The sequence below is a fragment of the Pinus tabuliformis genome, chromosome 5_2 (assembly GCF_031772625.1).
Source record: "Pinus tabuliformis cultivar Carrire ecotype Pingquan chromosome 5_2, CPIR1, whole genome shotgun sequence".
NCBI lineage: Eukaryota > Viridiplantae > Streptophyta > Pinopsida > Pinales > Pinaceae > Pinus > Pinus tabuliformis.
The window spans coordinates 275,854,010-275,874,820 of record NC_142306.1 but is presented as its reverse complement, the minus strand read 5'-3'; positions in this window follow the sequence as shown (position 1 = coordinate 275,874,820).

Genomic DNA, 20,811 nt, shown 5'->3' with positions numbered 1-20,811 from the left:
GCTCAGTTGGTTTCGGCACTCTTAGTGCTACGTCCTTATATCACAACCCTATCTAGTCATCTAGCTCTATGCCTAGCTTAGGTCCATTCATTCAGAACCTGACCTCTCAACCGATTGTGCATACTGCAGTCACTTCAGTTTCGGTGCAACCCACCATCCTGAATTCGCTCATTTCATCGTTTCAACCGATAGTCTCTGGTCAAGTCTCTGTAAGTTCTTCAACCCCTCTAGTAAGTGGAGAGGCTATACCAATGCCTGGGGGGAAAGATCCATATAACTCCATGATGTCTAGCATAACCAATATGAGTGGCTCATGAACTCACATGGTTGGAATGAATCAACCCTCGTACAGTGCTATTCCAAACCTTGCTGGTCCTTCTCGATTGGGTAATGTCCAATACCAGCACCCAAACCTTGCTGGTCTATCTGGGTCAAGTAACGTCGAGTACCAACAGTCACATGTGGCTCACGGTCCATTCCAACCTCCTTATGTTCCATATGGTTCACAAGTGATGGTAAATCCAATTTACGTCCCTCAAGCTTGATCTTATGTTCAACCTATTCCATCCGTCGTGCCTAGTGGATATGGCCAGATCCAGTTCGAGAACTTTCAATGTATTGCTCCAGGAACTTTCCAAGTACCCTTGCAGCCACATGGGAAACCCTTGCAGTAGTAAGGGCAACCTTGATAGCTATAAGGGCCATCCTTGCAGCAGTAAGGGTAGACACCACAATAGCAAGGACAACTGCAACATCTGCAGGGGCAACCCTTACAACAGTTGTAGGAAACTTTGCAGTCATAGACATAGTTTGTTCACCAAGCTTCCCAACCTATGACTTCTCAAAGTCAACCTCTGTAGCTGCATAGAAAATCTTTACAGCAGTAAGGCTATCCCTTGCAGCAACAAGGTCAGCCCATGTAGCAAAAGCCCTTTTACTCATATCAACAGGGTCAACATTTGCAAGGTCAACGTCAAGTCCTGCAGCAACAAGCTAAAAATCCTTATGTCCAGGGGAAACAGGTTCATAATCCTTATTTCCAAAGGAAAGAGGTGCAAAATCCTTATGTCCAAGGGTAGTAGGTTCAAAACCCTTATGTCTAGGGGCAGTAGGTGAAAAATCCATATGTCTAAGGCCAAGAGCCTCAACAGCCTTCTAACCTATATGTTGCTTATCAACAGCTTATGGCCGGAAAATATCAAGGCTACCCAGGTCAGACTCCTCCTTACGGGAAAGGTAACCTATAATGTGGGCAAAATCAAATTCCATATGGACAAAATCCTCCACTATGGAGACAAAATCCTTACCAGCAAGGATGGGTTTTGCAGTCCAGGCTTGCTCAGATTCCCCAAATTCATTTTAATATGCAATTGCCATTCTTGGCCATGTTGGAGCTGCTAGATGTTTCTAGATTCACGAATGATCCCATTCTTCATTCATCATACTGGCCTCTAGTCCTGTCCAATATTCCAAGCATTTGTCCTAAGTTTGAGGGAAAGTTGTAGGAGGATCCACAAGCCCACGTGATGACATATCACCTCTGGTGCTCCTCCAATTCATATGTTGATGATTCCATTCATCTTCGCCTTTTTCAATGAACTCTCATAGGTGCTACAGCTAGGTGGTACATCTAATTACCTCGAGGTACCTACAATGACTTTAACACTCTTTGTATGGCTTTCCTCACACATTTTCAGCTACCACTTCGCTATGAACCTGGCACCCATCTGCTTACATCCCTTAGGTAAGACACTCTAACCCATATCTTCGATGAAATCCATGAATGGAGATGTCGGTGTTTCCTGATCATGTTTTAAATTGCTGACCAATTGTTGACATAATGGTTTACCAAGTCCTTTGTCAGAAAAATTATTGAGGAAATAGGTATGGGTGGCTATGTCACTGAGGAGCAAGCCATTGCCCATGCCCATTATTTAGGCCTCATCTACTCGCAATTTGGCACATTATATGATATGTTACCTGATGCTCCAAGGCCATCATTTGATCTAACAACATCGAAGTCTCTGGCTACCTAACCTGTTGATGGAGTGATTGTTTCCGTGTCTCAGACACCCGTGAAATCTTCTTCCAAGCAGAAGGTGGTCTCAAACACTGGATCCAATGATCCCTCTCAAAATTCACCCGGTCTTGGTAAAACCTTTTAGGTTCATGCTATCTAGTCCACCATAGTGGACAAATCCTATAAAGGTAAAAGCAAAGGCAAATGTAAACCAAGGCTAATGTCCCAAAATAGGGCCCTCCTAAGTCGTTTACTCGTGATGCTTCCCAAAGGAAGACCAGGTATACATGGCTCATCTGTGAGGAGGATCACTATACTAAATATTGTCCTTGATGATATCAAGTTAGTCACTTGCTCGAAGGGACTCCAACTATCCTAAAAGAGCGCTTTCCATCCCAAAAGACCCAAATGGTGGAATAGCCTCAGTCTCCCGCTTCCTCATGTTCCCAAGTATTTATGATGAGTATGCCTATAAATGTGGCTACCAGATCGAAAGATTATCAAACACCTACTCCAGTAGCAGGAAAAGAGAAAAAAGGTCCCCCTTCCTCCTCTATCTCGTCTACCTCTGGTCCTCTCCATATAGAGCGATCTATTCCTGATTCCGCTATTTGACAACCCTCTCGGTGTGTACCACAAAATTCCTCGTATAATGCAAACACTTGATCTACTAAGCATTATAATATTGTTGAGGATTTGGCTCAAGTGCCATCAGCTATATTTGCTCTCGAGGTCCTTCAAAGCTGTCCTTCTCAGCAGAAAGAATTGCTGTCAACTATTCAAGGTATTGATCCATCTGATTCCAATACCATTTGTTTTGATATGCAAAAACATGTTCCACACTTACCTCATCAGATTTCCTTTCTCATTCAGGTGATCATTAATGAGAAGAAAATTCATAGGACCATCATTGATTAAGGTGCTTCCACCTGCATCATGTTTGTCTCTTGTTGGAAGTAAATTGGTTCTCCTACCTTGAACTAATAACCTAACTCCTTCGAAGCTTTTGATGGGTGTGATTCTATACCATTTTGTGTCCTTCCTAATCTTTCCATCACCTTGGAAGGAAAGACAGTACATGTTGAAGTTAAAATTGTGGATGCAAATCTTAATTATAATCTTTTGCTCAGACGGATTTAGACCCATGGTATGCATGCTACAGTCTCTTCTCTATTCTATGTGATCCATTTTCCCCATCAAGGGAAAATTTTCACAGTCGACCAATTGTCTTTCTTTGCTTCTTCTTCCTCAGATGTCAATGTTCCTTACATGAAGCATACTGATGCTCCTTATGAGAGTGTGGGGGATTTTTAAAGATACCGCCTAGATGGTTATTTTTCCTCTCCCACCTCCACATGTTGCCTCAGTCAACATGATCTCAGTTAAGTGTGATCCTTGGTTCATTCCCTCTCTTGATCTTGTTGATTCAGGGGGTGATGTCATGGTATTAAGCACTGCCAAGATCAATTACGTGGAGATTGTTTTGGCTTCTTTATTTTCATCCACCATGGGAGGCCATCGGGATTTGCAAGGCTAGTCTTGCAAATGTTCGACCAGTTCAAGCCTTAAATCATTATATCTCGATCTCGTTTGGGACATGCAAAGAAAAACAGGGAAAGAGAAGACCACTTTGATACCACCGATCCAGATTTAGAAAGGAACATGAAAAATTACATATATAACCATAAATACAGAGATGTAGTAGAAACAATACTTCATTTCATTAATGGAAAATATCGAAATATGCTTACAAATAAAAATGGAAATAAATTAGATAGGACGATGGTAGCTTATATCTGAGAAGGGATTTGGTAGCTACGTGCCTGTGAACTGTGTTACAATGAGGCTTGAAGGCCTATTTATTGTTGAGAGAAACCCTAAAAATCCAAAAACCTAACCCTAGGAGATGAAATGCCAAACTGTGGGCCCTGTTTGGGTAAATTGGAACTTCAACTTCCCGGGTCATAACTTTGGCATACAATCTCCATTTGACGTGCACAATACCTCGTTAGAAAGATATGTCTGAGGAATACAACTTTATATTGACCCACATAGGTCCTAGTTTTCCAAAACAAAATATCATTTACGGCCTCAATATGATTCCGGAAGTTCAGGACCCGAAAAACTACCAAAAATAGTAAATTGTGCTACAAATAAGGAAAATGAAAAACTAAAAGAGACAGTTGTGGGGGTCCAAGTGGGATAGGTGAGTGGTCACCAACATTCATCTAGATCACTATGATTGGAAGAGATAATGAACTAGAGGAGTACTGACTCAAGAATAAGGTTATGTCTCTCCTAAAGTCCAAAAAATTCCCATCCCAAATGAGGAAAGAATTGTTTTGAGTGCTTTGTTCAAAGGTGACACAACCAACTCTTGTTGCCATCAAATACAAAAGTAAATGTCTCATTCCTGCTCTTTTTGGAATATATAATTTTTTTGTCTCTTTCATATTTAAATCATGAAAAAGAATAAAAGAATGCATATAGTATAGTGGAAATAACAAGTGTTAGGGGCTTATGCTCTAGTTTCTGGGACTGGAACATTCATATGCTCAATGCAAGGTGGCAAATATTGGTTGTCAACAATCAAAGGAATTTTCTTTCCACGGATAAAAGGGTGTCAAGCCACAGAGGCTAATAAATGCATTGTTTGAACTAGCAGAAAGGTCATGGTTAAAAGTGGCTTATACATGAGTCCAAGTGAAGACGACTTAAGGCCAAAAGGGTACAAGTAGTCAATATGCAATGCAGCTGTACAACTTAACACATGGGATCCTCTAGGTTATAAATCTAGAATGATAGCGAAGAAGAAGATGAATGAGGCTTCACCGCAAACTCATGGCAGGACTAAGGAGGACCCTTGAGCATAATAAAAAATATTCAACATGGGTTCCAAGTGATAACAAGGTACTATCTAGGGTACCCATGAGAAGGTATGCTCCTACAAGACAAGTAGTGAAACTTCTAAGAGGCAATAATGTTACATGTCACATCTTGGTGGGGTTGATCCTAATGCCAAAACGGAAAAGGAAACTGATAATTGCAAAATGCAGGTGAAAAACCTAACCCATATGCCAGTTTCAAGAACCAATACCTGTCAGAACAGATCAACCATAAAAATTGTCAAAGGAGAAGTCTTCAAAGTTCTGTAGCCATAAATAGGAACACAAGGCAAGAAGTTAATACATCCCATATATAAACTTCAGATAAAATATTGTGTTATAGAATACAAAAAATGAAAATGTGTACCTTATATATACAATATGGTACATGGAAGCACACAACCTGCGACTTATGCATATTAGGTCTTCAGGACAAGCCCATTGTGGGATGTAGCCCAAGGACTCCATTGGTAGATGAAACTCATGGCTTTAAAAAATTCCTCTTGCGAAGGAAACTCAACTTCAAAGAAATCATGAGAACTAGAAGGATCAAAAGAGCGAATTAAGGGGTCCGATGCCCCCTATGGGATAAATCACTTGATCAACTATCGGGACCAAGTCCCAAGAAGGAAAATAATAGTTCAAATGATACTTCTCACAAGATATTGAGCATTGAGGATACAATGCCACATATTTCACCCATAGCAAAGCATAGTCTACTAGAACACTTGGAACATACCAATAGGTATTCTGAACTAAAGTTGAATCAGAAGAGTGATTATTAGATGCAAGTATATCAATAGTGTGAATATTTCCATTATGAGGAAGATACATGACTCAAAAGAGTGAAGACACCACATCGTTCTTAGCATAGACATAATCACGGCCAAGTATCATATTAAAGTGTAAATGGAAATCAACCACCACTATATCAAGTAAGACAATATTCCCACCTAAAGCAATAGGCAATTAAGGAAGAACACACATAGATTCACCAGGTCTTCTATCATAAGCTAACAACTGACTGTCAACTGCTGACAAATTTGGAGAACCCAAATGTTTCTATGTCGAGGAGGATATAATACTTCATAGGATCCTTCATCCACCATACATCGATAAATATTTGTGGAATTAACCTTACACCTTATTTGGAAAGGTGTAGTACAAGGAAGATGAGGCTCAACAAGATTATCCCAACCAAAGAAGACACTCTTAGAAATTGGAGGGGGTTCACTCAACGAGATTGGCATGCCCCCTAGACCAGAAGACTCTGAACTAGAAATAAATAAGACTCTTGGTTTAGGCACTTCACCCCCAAAAAGAGGAGTGAAATCAACTAAATATTCCGTTGGATCGACCACTTCATCAACCAACTGACTAGATTGTTGAGAAATAAAAACAAATTTAAAAGTAGAAGAACTTTCAAACTCTAACCATAACCTTTGTACCACTCAAATACCATGAAATAAATGAGTAAGATGGTATCCCTTACATATCTTACAAGGGAACATAGTTTTTAATGTTATATGCCTAGTATCAACATCCATTTCCCCAACATGGATAGCAGTGGTTCATGGAGAGTCTCCGACATGGATTTTAGAGATTAGTGACTCTTTCCTGAGAGAGATAGGACTTGTGCCCCCAGTCCTACTCATAGAGGTAGGTGAGTCAATAGCAATATGACTCATAGAGGTAGGGGACAGATTTCTGGTATGACTTGTAGTGACTAAACTTATTCACCCTAGTGTGACTTGCAGTGGCTAAGGCTCATCTCCAACATGAATTTCAAAGGTTGGTGATGATTCATGTAGAGAACTGTTATTCTTCTTATTCTTCCTTTTTCTCCTCTTTTTAGATTTTTTGTTACAAGATGAAGGAGAAAGAGGAAGTATAGATTTCCGTTGTGAAGAATATGAACAATTAACACACATATGATGCCTTTGAAATAAAGCATTCATCTAAGAAGCTTCAAGAACATTTGGAATATTCATGTGGACCACAACTAAACTTAGTCCAACATTCAATCTACGAATATTCAAAGTGGCCATCAAGGGGGTGCCAACATTTCCAAAAAAAGGAAAATTATAAGGATACCCTTTTGGAGGGTTCCATTGGTTGGCCTCCACAGGAATATTGGTCATACCCAACTAATATGTAGATCATTCCCTCACGAGATTGTTGAAATGATTTTTCATGGAACAAAGATGAACAGTAAAAACTTTTCCCTTGAGGAAACTCTGCTATTTCAAAAGAAATATGAAAATATTTTCAAGACCAGTGGAGTGGTTGGTCAGTCAACTAGAATCAAAGGTCCAAAAGTGATAATTCAAGTCCACCTAAATCCAGCTAAATACAAAGACAAAATAACACTCCAATATAAAGTCCTTAAGGTAAAACCAAACATGCAAGTTCCAAGTATTTCTGCTCCGAGTGGTTAGGACCTCTCGAATGTAGTTTTGGATGAAGGTTCCAAGCCTACCATTGAAGGTATCAAAAGCAGTTACACTATCCTCCAGACAATATAATTTTTTGGTGCAAGTACCCAAGCTTCACAATGGCACCATCCAGAAGTTCTATGAAAGTGAGGCAATGTTTGCCTCAGGTACCATGGGCATTCCCCCCAACAATGACCTATGTGGTCCCTAGCAAAGGAAACTAAGGTCACTAGTTTGTAATCAGAAGCTAGACAAAACAATCATGGGCACGTGATCCTACAAGTAGGAGAGGGAGTATTTTTTGTTCCTTATCTTCACACGTCATGGTGCTTAACTCATCTCTTAGAATAATTTTTCTTGACAACTTAACAAGTTTGTATTTCCACTCTTTAGTAAATTTCTATACTTCTAGTTCAAGTGGCCTTCGAGAGTTTACTCCCTGCAAACCTATTCCAAGGCCTTAATGTCCTAGACTAGTTGATATATTAATGACAAAAACAAAAGGCTAGTTCATTTTAATTAAATTCTTATTTTAAGTGGTTTTTTATTTAGGACACAGGGAAATGAAAGTACAACTAATGGTGTTTTGACACGAAAGAAATCAATAGAAAATCTAGCTAGATGAAAATGTAACTCATTTTCTTCAATGAAAATTGATTTCTACAAAGGTTCTATGAGGAACTTAATAAAGTAAAAATTCTTTTTTATTTTATTTTGCATTAACACATTCAAAAAATAACAAAAATAATGAAATGATGTCTATAATTTATATGAAACAAACAAATGTGTTCTTTCAAAGACCAAAAGGAAAAATTTCAACCCCAAGAAAATATTTTCACACTTGTTGAAATGCCAAAATGACCAAACCACCAAAAACCAAAGAAAACAAAGGCGAAAAACAAATGTTTGTTCTTTTTTTCTTTTTAAGGTCTTATAACAAAATTTTCATGAACACAAAGTAATTAATCACTTTCAGGTCAAAATGAAGCGAAAATACTCCAAACTTCACAAGCCATAAACAATCACGAAGACGATTAGACTAAAGTGAATAAGGGACCAAAACACTTGGAAAACATGTTCTAAGAGATACATAGAAGATTCAGAAAGACAGAAAGATTTTAAAGAACGAAAATCCTTCACTAAACCAAAACTACAAATACCATTCTCAAATAATAAAAAAGAAACCAAATGAGTCAACTTCAAGAATGCAAAGAGAAGTAATGAAAATATTGGATTATAAGAAAGTTCACAACCAACTCATTGTCCCAAAAGCGTATAATAGTTAGAAACTTGGCCAAGAAGGTATGAAACCCAAATTTCAAACAAAGAAACTTTGAAAAAATGTAAACCCTAGGTTGACAAAATGTTTTTGCAAAAGGAGGTAAAGAAACTAACACTAGGAAGAAACAAGACCATTCCAGATTGTAGATGACCTCAAGAAAGTAGTAAAAATCATGCTACACCCCTAAATGAAGGAAAAAATTGTAAAATTTCAACCTTTTCCATATATACATGACCGTGTAATAACATACCCACATATACACATGACTCTTTCCAAAGAAACTAGCGTATACGCTCGTTTCTTTGGTATAAAACATGTATGTAGGCTTTTGTGTACAATAAAAAGGGCATATTAGAAAATTAGAAAAAGAGTAAAAAATAAAGGCTTGGTCCAAAAAATGTGACTGATTGCCTAGACTAAAAGTGAGTCAACAATACTGGAAAAATCAATAAAGAAGAAAGAAAGAACTAGATTAAGGAAGAAACAACCCTTAGAGGAAATAAGTGACTATACTCGGTGGTGGAGTTGCAAGTTCTGTTGGTGGGAAAAATTTCCCCAAGGTAAGGGTTGAAAACCTCAATGGATCAAAGGCAAATAGTCAACAAGAAGCATGAATTCAAGGTAGAAAAATATATAAACTCCCAAAATTGGCTTTGACGGGAGTACCCGTACATCCTACATTTGATGTCGATCCCGTAGGGTCCAAAAACTATTCTTCCTCCCAAGTGAGAAAACTTGCAATATATTTCATAGAATCATATACATAGCAAGTAGTTCAAAGTTCGTGTGTAAAGGAAATGAGATCATAACATATAGTAAATGAGACAAATCTTCTTTATTGATACCAGCAAAGAGTAGTGGAAATATACAACCCGGTCCAACCATGACACCAAGGAAACCTTCCTCTGCATCTGTCCAACCCAAGCCTCAAAGATTTCCCCTCAAGCGTGTGAAAAAGGATGACATATAATCAACGATGAGCATCTCTACAAGGAAACATGGGTTTCCTATGACTGGGAGTGCATGAGGCATAGGGAAAATGAGCCTTGATCTAGGGACTAAAAGAACTATAATGTCCATATCCTGTCTCCTTGATGTTATTAGCCCTTCCCATGAGGTATATAAATACTACTACAAATTAGGTGATTTGGTTAGGAAATGGGCTATTGTAGGTGGGATTTTGGTGAAACAGAGTAAACCCCGCCCAAGAAATAGGATATTATTTTATTTTTTCATATTTGAAATAATATATGTGGATTTTATATTATGGTACCCGCGTGTGTATGTGAAATGATGCTATAACATATGCCCCGTTAATATATGTGGGTACATGATGGCCAAAATGTATTAGGTACAAAGGGATATCATTGTACGGCCTTTGAAGAGATCAGTAGATTCCAGCCCACTAAATACCAGTGGAAGGATTCAGAAAGAAAAATCATGTTTGAAGCCGGCATACGCATGCTCTGTGATAGTAAAGCATGCCCACAGATCAATTATATAGTGGATCCAACATGTATACATAAGTGTACAAAGAAGACGGAAGAATACAAAGTGGATCGTATTATCATAACCACAAACGAACACAACAGAACTATGTCTCAATATAACATATACAAGAAACTTTGATCAATGATGCTTGAAGAATGTGCGATCAACGATGACGCATAATTGATCCTCATAATAGTACCAAGTCATATAGGTGGAATAGTGGCACTGCATAAACTTGGGTATCAACATATAAGATGTTGTTTTGATGAACTGCAACATATAAGGGTGGATGGTAACACTCAAAGAAAATTAAAGGAGCTGACAAGTGAACCAATATGCTCACAAAACCTGAGGTCTTCACCAACCAAAGATAGTACATTTATACACTATGGGAATAAATGAGGTGAATTCGACCATGTGGAAAGTTGTTTGATTATTGTTCATTGATGTATACAATTAACGAATGCGAGAAAACTCACCGATAATGATGATGTGAGTCAATGTACCACAGTACAATCCAACAAGTGTTAATAAATGTGTTGAAGTGAAACACTTGAGAGAAACTATCAATCATGATACATTGATGTATTCTCACTATCGATAGGTGAAGGAGTTTGACACTAATGACTGTAAACCCTAAGGTACTAAAAAAAGAACTGTAGATCTTGTTCGCATAGAAAAGAGTTGTAGTTGATTGGAATGGATGGAAGGAATTAAGGAATTCCACATCAACTAGCACATGTTTAACCCACATGCCAATAATTTGGACGAACTCGGATGAAAAGAGATGAGGAAACCATTCCGATGTACATGTTATCACTAAGAATTTTCTCTAGAAGTTATCAGAAGAAAGAAAATCACTGAGGTAACCACAAACCAACTTCTAGGCTTAGGCTCTATCCATCCTAAGTCCAGAGAGGGCTATATCTATATGATTTAGCTTTGTTTTTCTTAGATATTAGGCTAGTTCTTAAGGTTCAGGGGATTTTTTATTTGTATTGAAAGATTGGGTGGTGGGGTTCTTTAAAAATATGGATAGAATGATGTCTCTAGGCCATTAGGCGTATGGATTTAAAAGAAGGACAACAGAACTCGATCAACTCACTAAAGGGAATGTTCAAAGTGCAAGATAGCATAGTAGAATGCAAGTCTTTAGGCCAGAGAGATGGAAAATGTTTTAACCATGGTGAGAGAGCAATTAAGAATTCTCAGTCCGGGATTGAAATGAGGAACATGGGGGTAATAATAAACAAAGGGAAACTAAGATTCCTTTGCTATATATTAAAAGAAACAACCTAAACTAAGGAGCAATTAAGAATTCCTTAACTTATATTATCTGTAGAAAAAATAGATTTTCCTAACTATTATAACATAGTGTAATTAAACAAATTTTGATATAATACTTCTAGTTATGGCATCCAGATTTAGATCAACAGTACGAAAATCTTAAGGTATAACAACAACGTGAGAAAATACTTGTTTACAGTTCGCTCTGCACATGAATCCTTTGAAATATCTTGTCTTTATTCATCAATATAGCTTGCTGCTCAGTCAATGATCCAATAGATTTTACAGTCATTTGATCAAGAATTCTATCGAAATGGCTACCAATCCACCCTACATACTTCAAATTATGAAGTATTTATACTAAGGTGTTATTACAAATATCTCAAACTAACTTGAGATTTAATCTAGGAAATAGAAAATATCTTCTCGCAGGAAGATAGAGGTAGCTGATGAACTGCTTCATGATGTCCCTTTTATTGTGGTACTGCTAGATTTTATGGTTTTCTTTTAGCTCTTTATGGTCTTTCTGTTTGAATTATCATGCTGGAGGCTTTATTCACTTCTGTCTTTCATCTGATACTCTTTGTCACTCATACTCTTTCACTCCGATGACCTGCCTTTATCCTTTCTATGTTTCTTCCTTTCACTATTACAATTTACCTTTTACTCTGTATTTCAACATTAAGTTCTTTTGTCTTTACGTGTATCCATATCAGAAGTGGATTTGGATCAAGTTTCAGTGTGTTTTGTCTGTTTAACTTCTCAATGCATCTCTAGTCTGGTTCCTTTGTTTTGAATGTCACCGCTCTGTTCCTTGTCTTCTTCTCGGCTCTGTGGGTAATTGTCTTCATCATTGTTCCTTGTATAACTGGTCTTCCCCTTCTGAAAATGGTCTTTTAACAGGTTTCTGATCTAGAGTGAGCAGGTTCTTTCACTATTATGACAACTGTTTATCCAAGCTCTGACCTTAGTCCGATAACCCGAAAAATTCAATAATATTTAAGAAAACATCGGTTTTCAAAAAGGGCGCCTGATGACTCTCTGGCATAGGGAGGCCTTGAAAAGGGGTTGTGGTAGAATTTTGGATGTAATTTGAGGGGAAACCGCATCGCAGAGGCTTAGGGTGGCGATGAACAATTTCATAGGTTTACACAGTAAAATAGGAAAAAGGTGAGAAAACCTGGGTTCTTGGGGTTTAAAACTTTAACAGGCAGGTTTTCAAAAATAGCGTGAAATTCATATTTTATGTAGGACAGGTGGTTTTGAAGGTGTCATCATACCACTTTTAGGCATGGGTGGTTTTAGAGAGGGGTCACCTGATCTGTGTTAGAGTGTGACACGTAGCCATCGGGGGTCAGGGGAAAGCTACCTTATTGGGTGGGTAAAGGTAGTCCATCAGGCCCGACCAATATGGTTGTGGGCTATTGGATCCGTGGGATTGCGATCATATGGTAGTTGTGTGGGAGAGCTACATGGGGGAAATGAAAGGGAGACGATGGGGGGTCCAGGGTTTAATCATGGCGGTATGGGATTAGTTTAGGAATAAATCATAGGTTTAATGTGATCAGGCCAGGCTTAATAAGGGATTCGAGAGTCGGGTGAAGCTAATGTGGGATTAACTTTGCTTTATCAGGGTTAGGTAAACTTAAGTGAAGGTATATTGGGATATGGATATTCTATATAGTGTTTATTCAAAACTAAGGATCAGGGGTATTTTATATAGGGTTTTAATTTATTTATGGGAAAACGGTTATAGGGGAGTTATATAATAAAATTAGTTAATTAATATGAAAGCGATGGTAGAGTGGGTCTAAGTAAAAAAGGGTAAAAGGCATGTGATTATGCATTTAGACTTAAACTTAGGATTAAAGGCCTTTTGTGGGTTTTTTGTGCGAAAGGGATTTACATGGGGGGGTACTGTTTTTCCTAGGTAAAAGGTGTTTAACCTTAGGAAAAGCAGTTTCTTAGGGTAATGAGTGGAATGTCTTGTATGAAAGGGGAATGTGTTTACGAAGGGGATTCTAGTACTTGTATCCATAAGTCATTAAGCTGAGGGTCCAGTCCCTCCAAAATTTAGAGAAATGCTCTGAGCCCCTTTGACTTGTAGGGTTAAAAGTACTTAGAACATAATTGTTGATAGGAAATTAGTAAGTAAAGGGGAAAACTGAACGAGGGGGAGTTAATTGTATGAACTTGTAAATATTTTCCTTTACCTTCATAGTTGACCACACACGTTGAAAGATGTATATAAGCATGATGCATGTTCTTTGATCCAAGTATCTTTGTAGTTCAATAACCTTTCTTCTACTTACCTATTTCTTACCTCTAACATATTTTCTTCATTTCTTAGGGTGCATTTAGGCTAGAAAACGCTTATTCATCTATTTTTCTTTCATAAAGAAAACTATCTAATTATAACCTTATATGATCAAAGGGCTCATATTAAGCTTATGAACTCCTTTTATTTTTCTTTACCTAACTATGATCTGCCAAGATTAAACTGTTTGGTCATATTTTATTCTCTAATATATAAACATAAAATTCAAAGCATGGACTAACCAAGATTAAACTATTTGATTACAATGGATTGTGGCATGAATAACAAGTTGCATAAAATCATTATTATGCACAAAAGTAAATAGTAGTGGCATTTAGACTTGCACACTTTCGTGGTCTTTTTGTTTTTGGGGTTCATATACTTTATTTTTCTTTACCTTCTTTTATTCTTTTTGTCCTTTGAGTTATCTTTTAGGACATACCCTCTTTACATTTTTTACCTTTTATAATATGCAAAACATTTGCAGAAAGAAAATGTATGTACAATATTACGAGGCTCAAACTTAGTCATTCAAAATTATGACTCCTATTTGTATAGGAACCTAACAGTGGCTCCACATGGGGATGTCATTTCCTTGTGAAATGTCAAGAACTTTAGAGATCAGTAGCCTTTGAATGTTTGTTGATCTTGCCATACAAAGTTTCCTTCTATGAATCTGCATTATTGATACTTATTATAGTGAATCTTTTAAAGCTTAGGGCCTTCCCTTTAGGCTTCAACTTCAAAGCTCATTATCTAATCCAATATAGACTTTTGAAAATAGAATATGTACAAATGAAAATTAGTAATTAGGTTCAAGGTAATGTTTCATCATTCAATCATTCACTGGCCCACCTTCTGCATCTGTACCATCAATCTCTCTTAAGAAGAAAGTTGTAGTTCCTCTATAAGCATAAATGACATAGGGACCTTTCCATAGGAAATAAAATTTTCCACGTTTTCCATTATCTTCCCTCCTTGAGTCTCACTTTAGCACTTTGTCACCAATGTAGAAATCGTTAGCCTTAGCTCTCTTATCAAAAATATTTTTTATCTTTTCTTGCACAACTTGAGACTTGACATAAACCTCTTCTCTTTTTTGTTGTAGATGTATGGTTTGGTTGATTCTTCCTTGGATACTATTTGGTTCAACCTGTATTTCTTGAAGTATCTTCATTACTAGCACTCCCAAAGAGGGTGGAAAGACAACTTCCATTCCATAAACTAGTTGATAGGGAGAAGGACCAATTGATTTCTTAGTAGTTAATCTGTCTTCCCATAAGGCATTGACTAGCTTTCTATTCCAAGTTTTATTATTATCCTCTAGTAACTTTTTGATGATATTTACTAGGCTTTTGTTTGAGAATTCTACCAATCCATTACCTTGAGGGTAATATGCTGTGGAATGGCCGAGGGTGATATGGTATTTATTGTAGAAATCTACCATTATTTTGGATTTAAAGGCTAATGCATTATCAATAATGAGCTTAGTTGGACATCCAAATCTAGATAGAATATTGGTTTAAAGGAAGGTTATGATAACAATATATGTGGCTTGCCTTGAAGGCATGGCCTCTATCCATTTTGTAAAGTAGTGAGTGGCATTAAGGATCCATTTGTGTTGGGTAGAGTGGGTGAATTTCACTAATGAAGTCTATACCCCATTATTGAAAAGGTATTTCAGCAGAGATTGGCTTGAGGGTTATTGGTAAGAGCTTTGTCCTTCCCTAAAAAATTTGACATTTGTGATAGGAGGTCACATGTTTCTTGACATCAGCAAACAATGTAGGCCAACAGAAACTAGCTCTAAGGATTTTATCTGCAGTAGTCTTCCAGTAAAGGTGTCCTCTACAGTCACCTGCATGAAACTCTTGTAAGAAATTGTCAGCTTCTTCTTTTAATAAGAAATTTAGAAGAATACCTTCATGGTCTATCCAAAACAAAAAATTGTCTAATATACAAAACCTTAACTATTTTATCTTTAAAAACCTACTTTTATTCCTAGATAATTCAGGAGGAGCTTGTAAATTTAGTAAAACATAACAAATATCAGCATACCATGGTGATTCAAGAAGGGACTGGCTGATTAGTGGAGTCGCCATTTCCTCTTATTATCTATTTCCACAATAAATTTAATATCGAAGGCCTGATAGTTTGATTTAGCCATGAGCTTGGCTAAACCTTGACCCTTGATTAACTTTGTTTGTTTAATTTCTATATCATACTCTAAGATAGTAGAAATTCACTTTCCCCTCTTCCCATCAAGACCATCCTGAGTTAGGATGTCTTTTACCACTGAATTAGGAACGTAAGCTACTATGTGAGAATATAAGATGTATACCCTAAAGTCTTTAATGGCTTTGACAAAATCCAAGGCCTGTTTCTAAATTATATTGTATTTCAAGGGGGCATCTCTCAGGGCTTTGCTAAAGAAAGCAATGGGTTGTTCATAGCCCTGGTAATTTTTCTGTAATAGGACTGCAGCTATTGTGTGCTCTGAAGTAAAGGAAAATAAAAGGAAATCCCTATCAAATTTGGGACTTATTAGTACAGGTGTTTTAGTTAAGGCTAGTTTAATGTCTTCAAAGGATCTCTTAGCCTCAATAGTCCATTTTATTGTGGAGTTTTTTTCAACATATTGTTAAGTGATCTAATTAATTCTGCTAGGTTAGATATAAATCTTCTAAGAAAAATGATTTTTCCTAAGAATGCTTTTAATTCTCTAATGTTCCTAGGGTGTCTTATTTGTAAGATAGTTTCTATTCTTGCTGGGTCTATTCTTATACCATCTTTTGAGATTACATGACCTAATAACTTTCCTTCCTCTAACCCAAACAAGGACTTTTTGGGGTTCAAGGAGATTCCAAACTTCCTACATTTAATGAATACTTGCCTTAGATGATCTAAATGTTGATTGTCCAACTTTGAAAACACAGTAATGTAATCTAGACATATCACAAGGAAATCATGAATTTCTTTAGAAAATGATATATCCATAGCCCTTTGGAAAGTGGCTACTGCGTTCATTAGCCCAAAAGGAATTTTCACATACATAAAAGTGCCCCAAGGAGTAGTAAATGCAGTTTTGGGTTGGTCATCAAGATGAACTAAGATTTGATTATAACCAGAAAACCCATCCAACAATGAGATTCTGGTTGATCTAACTACTCTCTGTAAAATGTGATCCATCTTGGGGAGAGGGTAATTGTGTTTTAGTGATACTTTATTGAGGTTTCCGAGATCCACACAGAGTCTGATATCACCTTTTTTCTTTCTTGTTGGCACTTAGTTTGATACCCAATTAAAGAATCTAATTGGTGCAATTATTTTAGCATCATACTCCTTTGGATTTCTTTCCCTATGGCAGGTAATAAGACAGGATTGTTCCTTCTTAGTTTCCGTTCGAAAAGCTTTTCATTTTCTTTTATAGGAATAGTCTACTAGATGATTTTGTTGTCATAGGATTTAAGGTCCTCATAAATCCAAACAAAAACATCCCTAAATTCTTTCAACAACTCAATGTATTTCACTTTTTCAGTTGGAGGTAATGATTTTGAAAGTTTGATCAATTTTGGATTTTCATTAGTGCCTATGTTGCATTCCTAAATGTCATATCTTAATGGTATCATTTTAGGTTTCCTAAGAACATCATTTGAATCAAATAAATCTTCCATAGGGGTTAATCCCTTTGGTAAGAAGTTATCCTTAATATTAATTACTTTAGTTTCTTCGTTGATTATTTCATCAATTTCCATTAGCTCTAAGTTATCTACATCTAATTTCTTATATTTAGTTGGGTTAAGTCTATCTATTTTATCATCTTCTATATTATTTATTTCTATTTTATCCTTAGTGTCACGATCTATGGATGTATCAGTATCTATGTTATTATTTACAAATTCTTCTTCTAAAAGTAAAAAGTTCTTTATTTGTTTATCATTAGTAAATATTTTCTAGTTCTTCAAATTATCAAGAATTGAAGATTTGTGCCTAACTTCAGCACTGAACTAATAATTAGGTTGGGAGGGTAATTTACAAGTGCTAGTAAACATTGCTAAACTATGGGCTTGCATGTTATGTTTTCTAGGGATGACTGCAAGCTTTTTTTCTAAGAAAGTGTTAAGTATTTTTACAATAGTATCTCTATAGCAACTTAATCTAGGGTTTTTAGTCATATCTACAACATCAATTTGTTTCACAATTAATTCATAGTCTCCCATAATAGAAACTCTTTTAGCTCCTAAATTCCTAACTAATTTAAGACCTAGAATTAATGCTTCATATTCAGCTATATTATTTGTACATTTAAAATTCAATCTATATGCACGATCTTTAGAATAATTATTTTATAAGTTATATATCCACACTCTTGCTCCTACTCCTAACCTATTTACTGATCCATCAAACTCTAAATGCCATAATATCTCATGATCAAAAATTTCACTACTTGGTGGAATAAACTTCTCATCATTAACAACAATTATACATTCTTGTTCATTGAATAACTCTATAGTCTGATTAGTCTCATATAGTGTAGAAATTGAATTTTTTTTTGGTTTTGTATCAATACTGTCTAAAAGTGTTTCTTTAGTTTGATCAACATTATACAAAATAAAAGACTCAATATCTAAGAGTATGGAGTAGATGGGAAATTTTTGAGGCCGATCCTGGCTACTTACCATATATTTCATTAAGGTTTCTCGGTATAGTTTCTTAGGTTGTCCAAGAACAAAGATTGTTGCACAAGACATATCTAGTTGAAGAGATCCCTGAAGTTTATCTCCCCATGATCTTTATAACAACATGCCATACTTCGGTGGGATGTCAGCAACTACAATTTCCATTACGATGCTCTTGGCAGGATATTGGACTAATGTAACACACATGTCTTTGATTAATCCTAGACACTTTACTTGAGTAGAGTCAAAAGAGAATAAGTCTTTGTAAGGCCTTGTTACGTCTAGGTTTAACTTCTCCATTACTAATTTGGGAATTAAATTGTGAGACGCTCTAGAATCTGACATTGCATTATGTAGAATCTTTGCATGGATACTAAGGTTTATATAAAAATGTGGAACTCCTCCTTCTAATGGTTTTCCATTAACATCAGGACCAAATATAAGTTCTACTTTGTCATCAAACAAGTTAATTGAATCTTCATTTTTAGAAAAGTTTAAGGTATGATTTATCTGTGATTTGTAAGGTTAATTCTTGATTAGTTCTATTAAAGGGGCCGTTATCTTCAACTTAGCTATCTCTACTCCCAAATTGAAAGGAAAATAAGCTTTTTCTGATTGAAGGTTTTGAGTTTTAGCAACAGGGATTTCAGTAGGATTGTTTTCTTTTTCTTTACTAGGGATTTCTTTATGTGGATTTTCAAGTGGAATTGAAGCAGATGGTTTATTAGCAGAAGGCTAATCAGAGGTTATATATACAATTATGGGGCTAGAAGGATTTGGGTTCTGCCTAGGGAGAATTTGGGGGACGTTTGAAACAAGGGCTTATTTTATCTTTTTGGGTTGATTTTCTGTTATTTCTTTGTTTAGTCAGGGACATCCACATTCCTTTTTCTTCTTAGATTATATTTCTTGTGAACTTCAAAAATGACATAGTCATATCCTTGTTTATAATCAAATGATTCACCAGACTGCACCTATAATTTCCGTAGCATATACAATTCCTGCTCATCTTGGGTTAGAAAAATAGTGTCTTCATCATTTACTCCCATTAAGTTAATTTGTGTATCATGCTCTAGATTTTGCAGATTGGATGTTTCTAAATAATTTTCTTGAAAAGGAGGCTTTATGTTCTAATTTGGTTCGTTTTTCCCTATGTTTTAGTTATTTCTGAAATTTGGGTTTCTAACTTGAGGTGCTTGTTGGTAATAACATTGGGGTTTCCTTTCCATGTTATCTATTCTCTCCATTAGTCTTTCCATGTTTTTGGCCAAGTTATCTATTTTAATATCAGATGGTGAATTTTCTTCCTTAGCAATTCTCTTTTCATTTCTAACTCTAGCCCTTTTAGATAACAAATTTGCTTCTACACTAACAACTACACTTTGCATTTCTTATAAATTAGGGGGGTTTATTTCCCTAAGTTGGTATGAAATATCAGTATCAAAACCATCAATGAAGTTTATTAATGCTAAGTCAGGTGGGGGTCTAAGGTTAACTGGGATTTCATTATATATACCATTGAATTTAGTGTAGTAACCTTGAACATTTCCGTTGGGTCCTCTCTTAATATTCTCATATTCTGAAAGGATTTGTAAAGGATTATTTTTCTTTTCCCACCTATCAATAAACAACATTTGGAAGTTTTCTAGGTCTACTATATGATTGATAAGGAAGGCTTTAAACCACTTCTTGACATCACCAGTTAAAGATTGGGCAAAGAGTCTCATCTGGACATCAACTTCATCTAATTCATGTAGTTCAAAGAAGTCAGACATCATGTTTACATGTTTCTGGGAAGTATACTGACCAATAGCATCAAACAAGGGAATCTTACTCTAATAATCTATAGGCATAGCATGAAGTTGGGCAGGTAAAATAAAAGGATCATATCTATTTGCCATTGTTGTCAATTGGGATAGGATAAGTTGTGGAGTTGATATAATTGGGATTAATGTAATAGTGGATGAAGAACTAGGACTAGTAGGTGGTGAATGAGTAATGATCGGTTGGTGAGGGAGTGAAGGTGTAAATGGTGGTGCAGAATGGGATTCAAGAGGGATTGAAGTTGAAGGGAATAATGGTGGACTTAAAGTAGTGGAGATCTATTGAGACAACTCGGGTAGTAGTGGTATTAATGGATGATTGTGGAGATTTCAGAATATACTCATCAATGGATTTGTTGGCCTATTGGACTTCAAGGTCTGCAATGAAATCAGGATCTAGAACAGTTTCATATATCTCACTTTCAGAATTTGATTTAAATAATGAAGGACCAAATTTCTCATCAAAGGCAAGATCTTCTAAAAACAACCACTCATCAGGACATGAATTAGCTCTAACTAAAGGTGTGTGACTGACTGGACTTTCTTCTTTTTTAGTTTTTCTTGAAATCGGGTTGGGATTATGAACTACTAG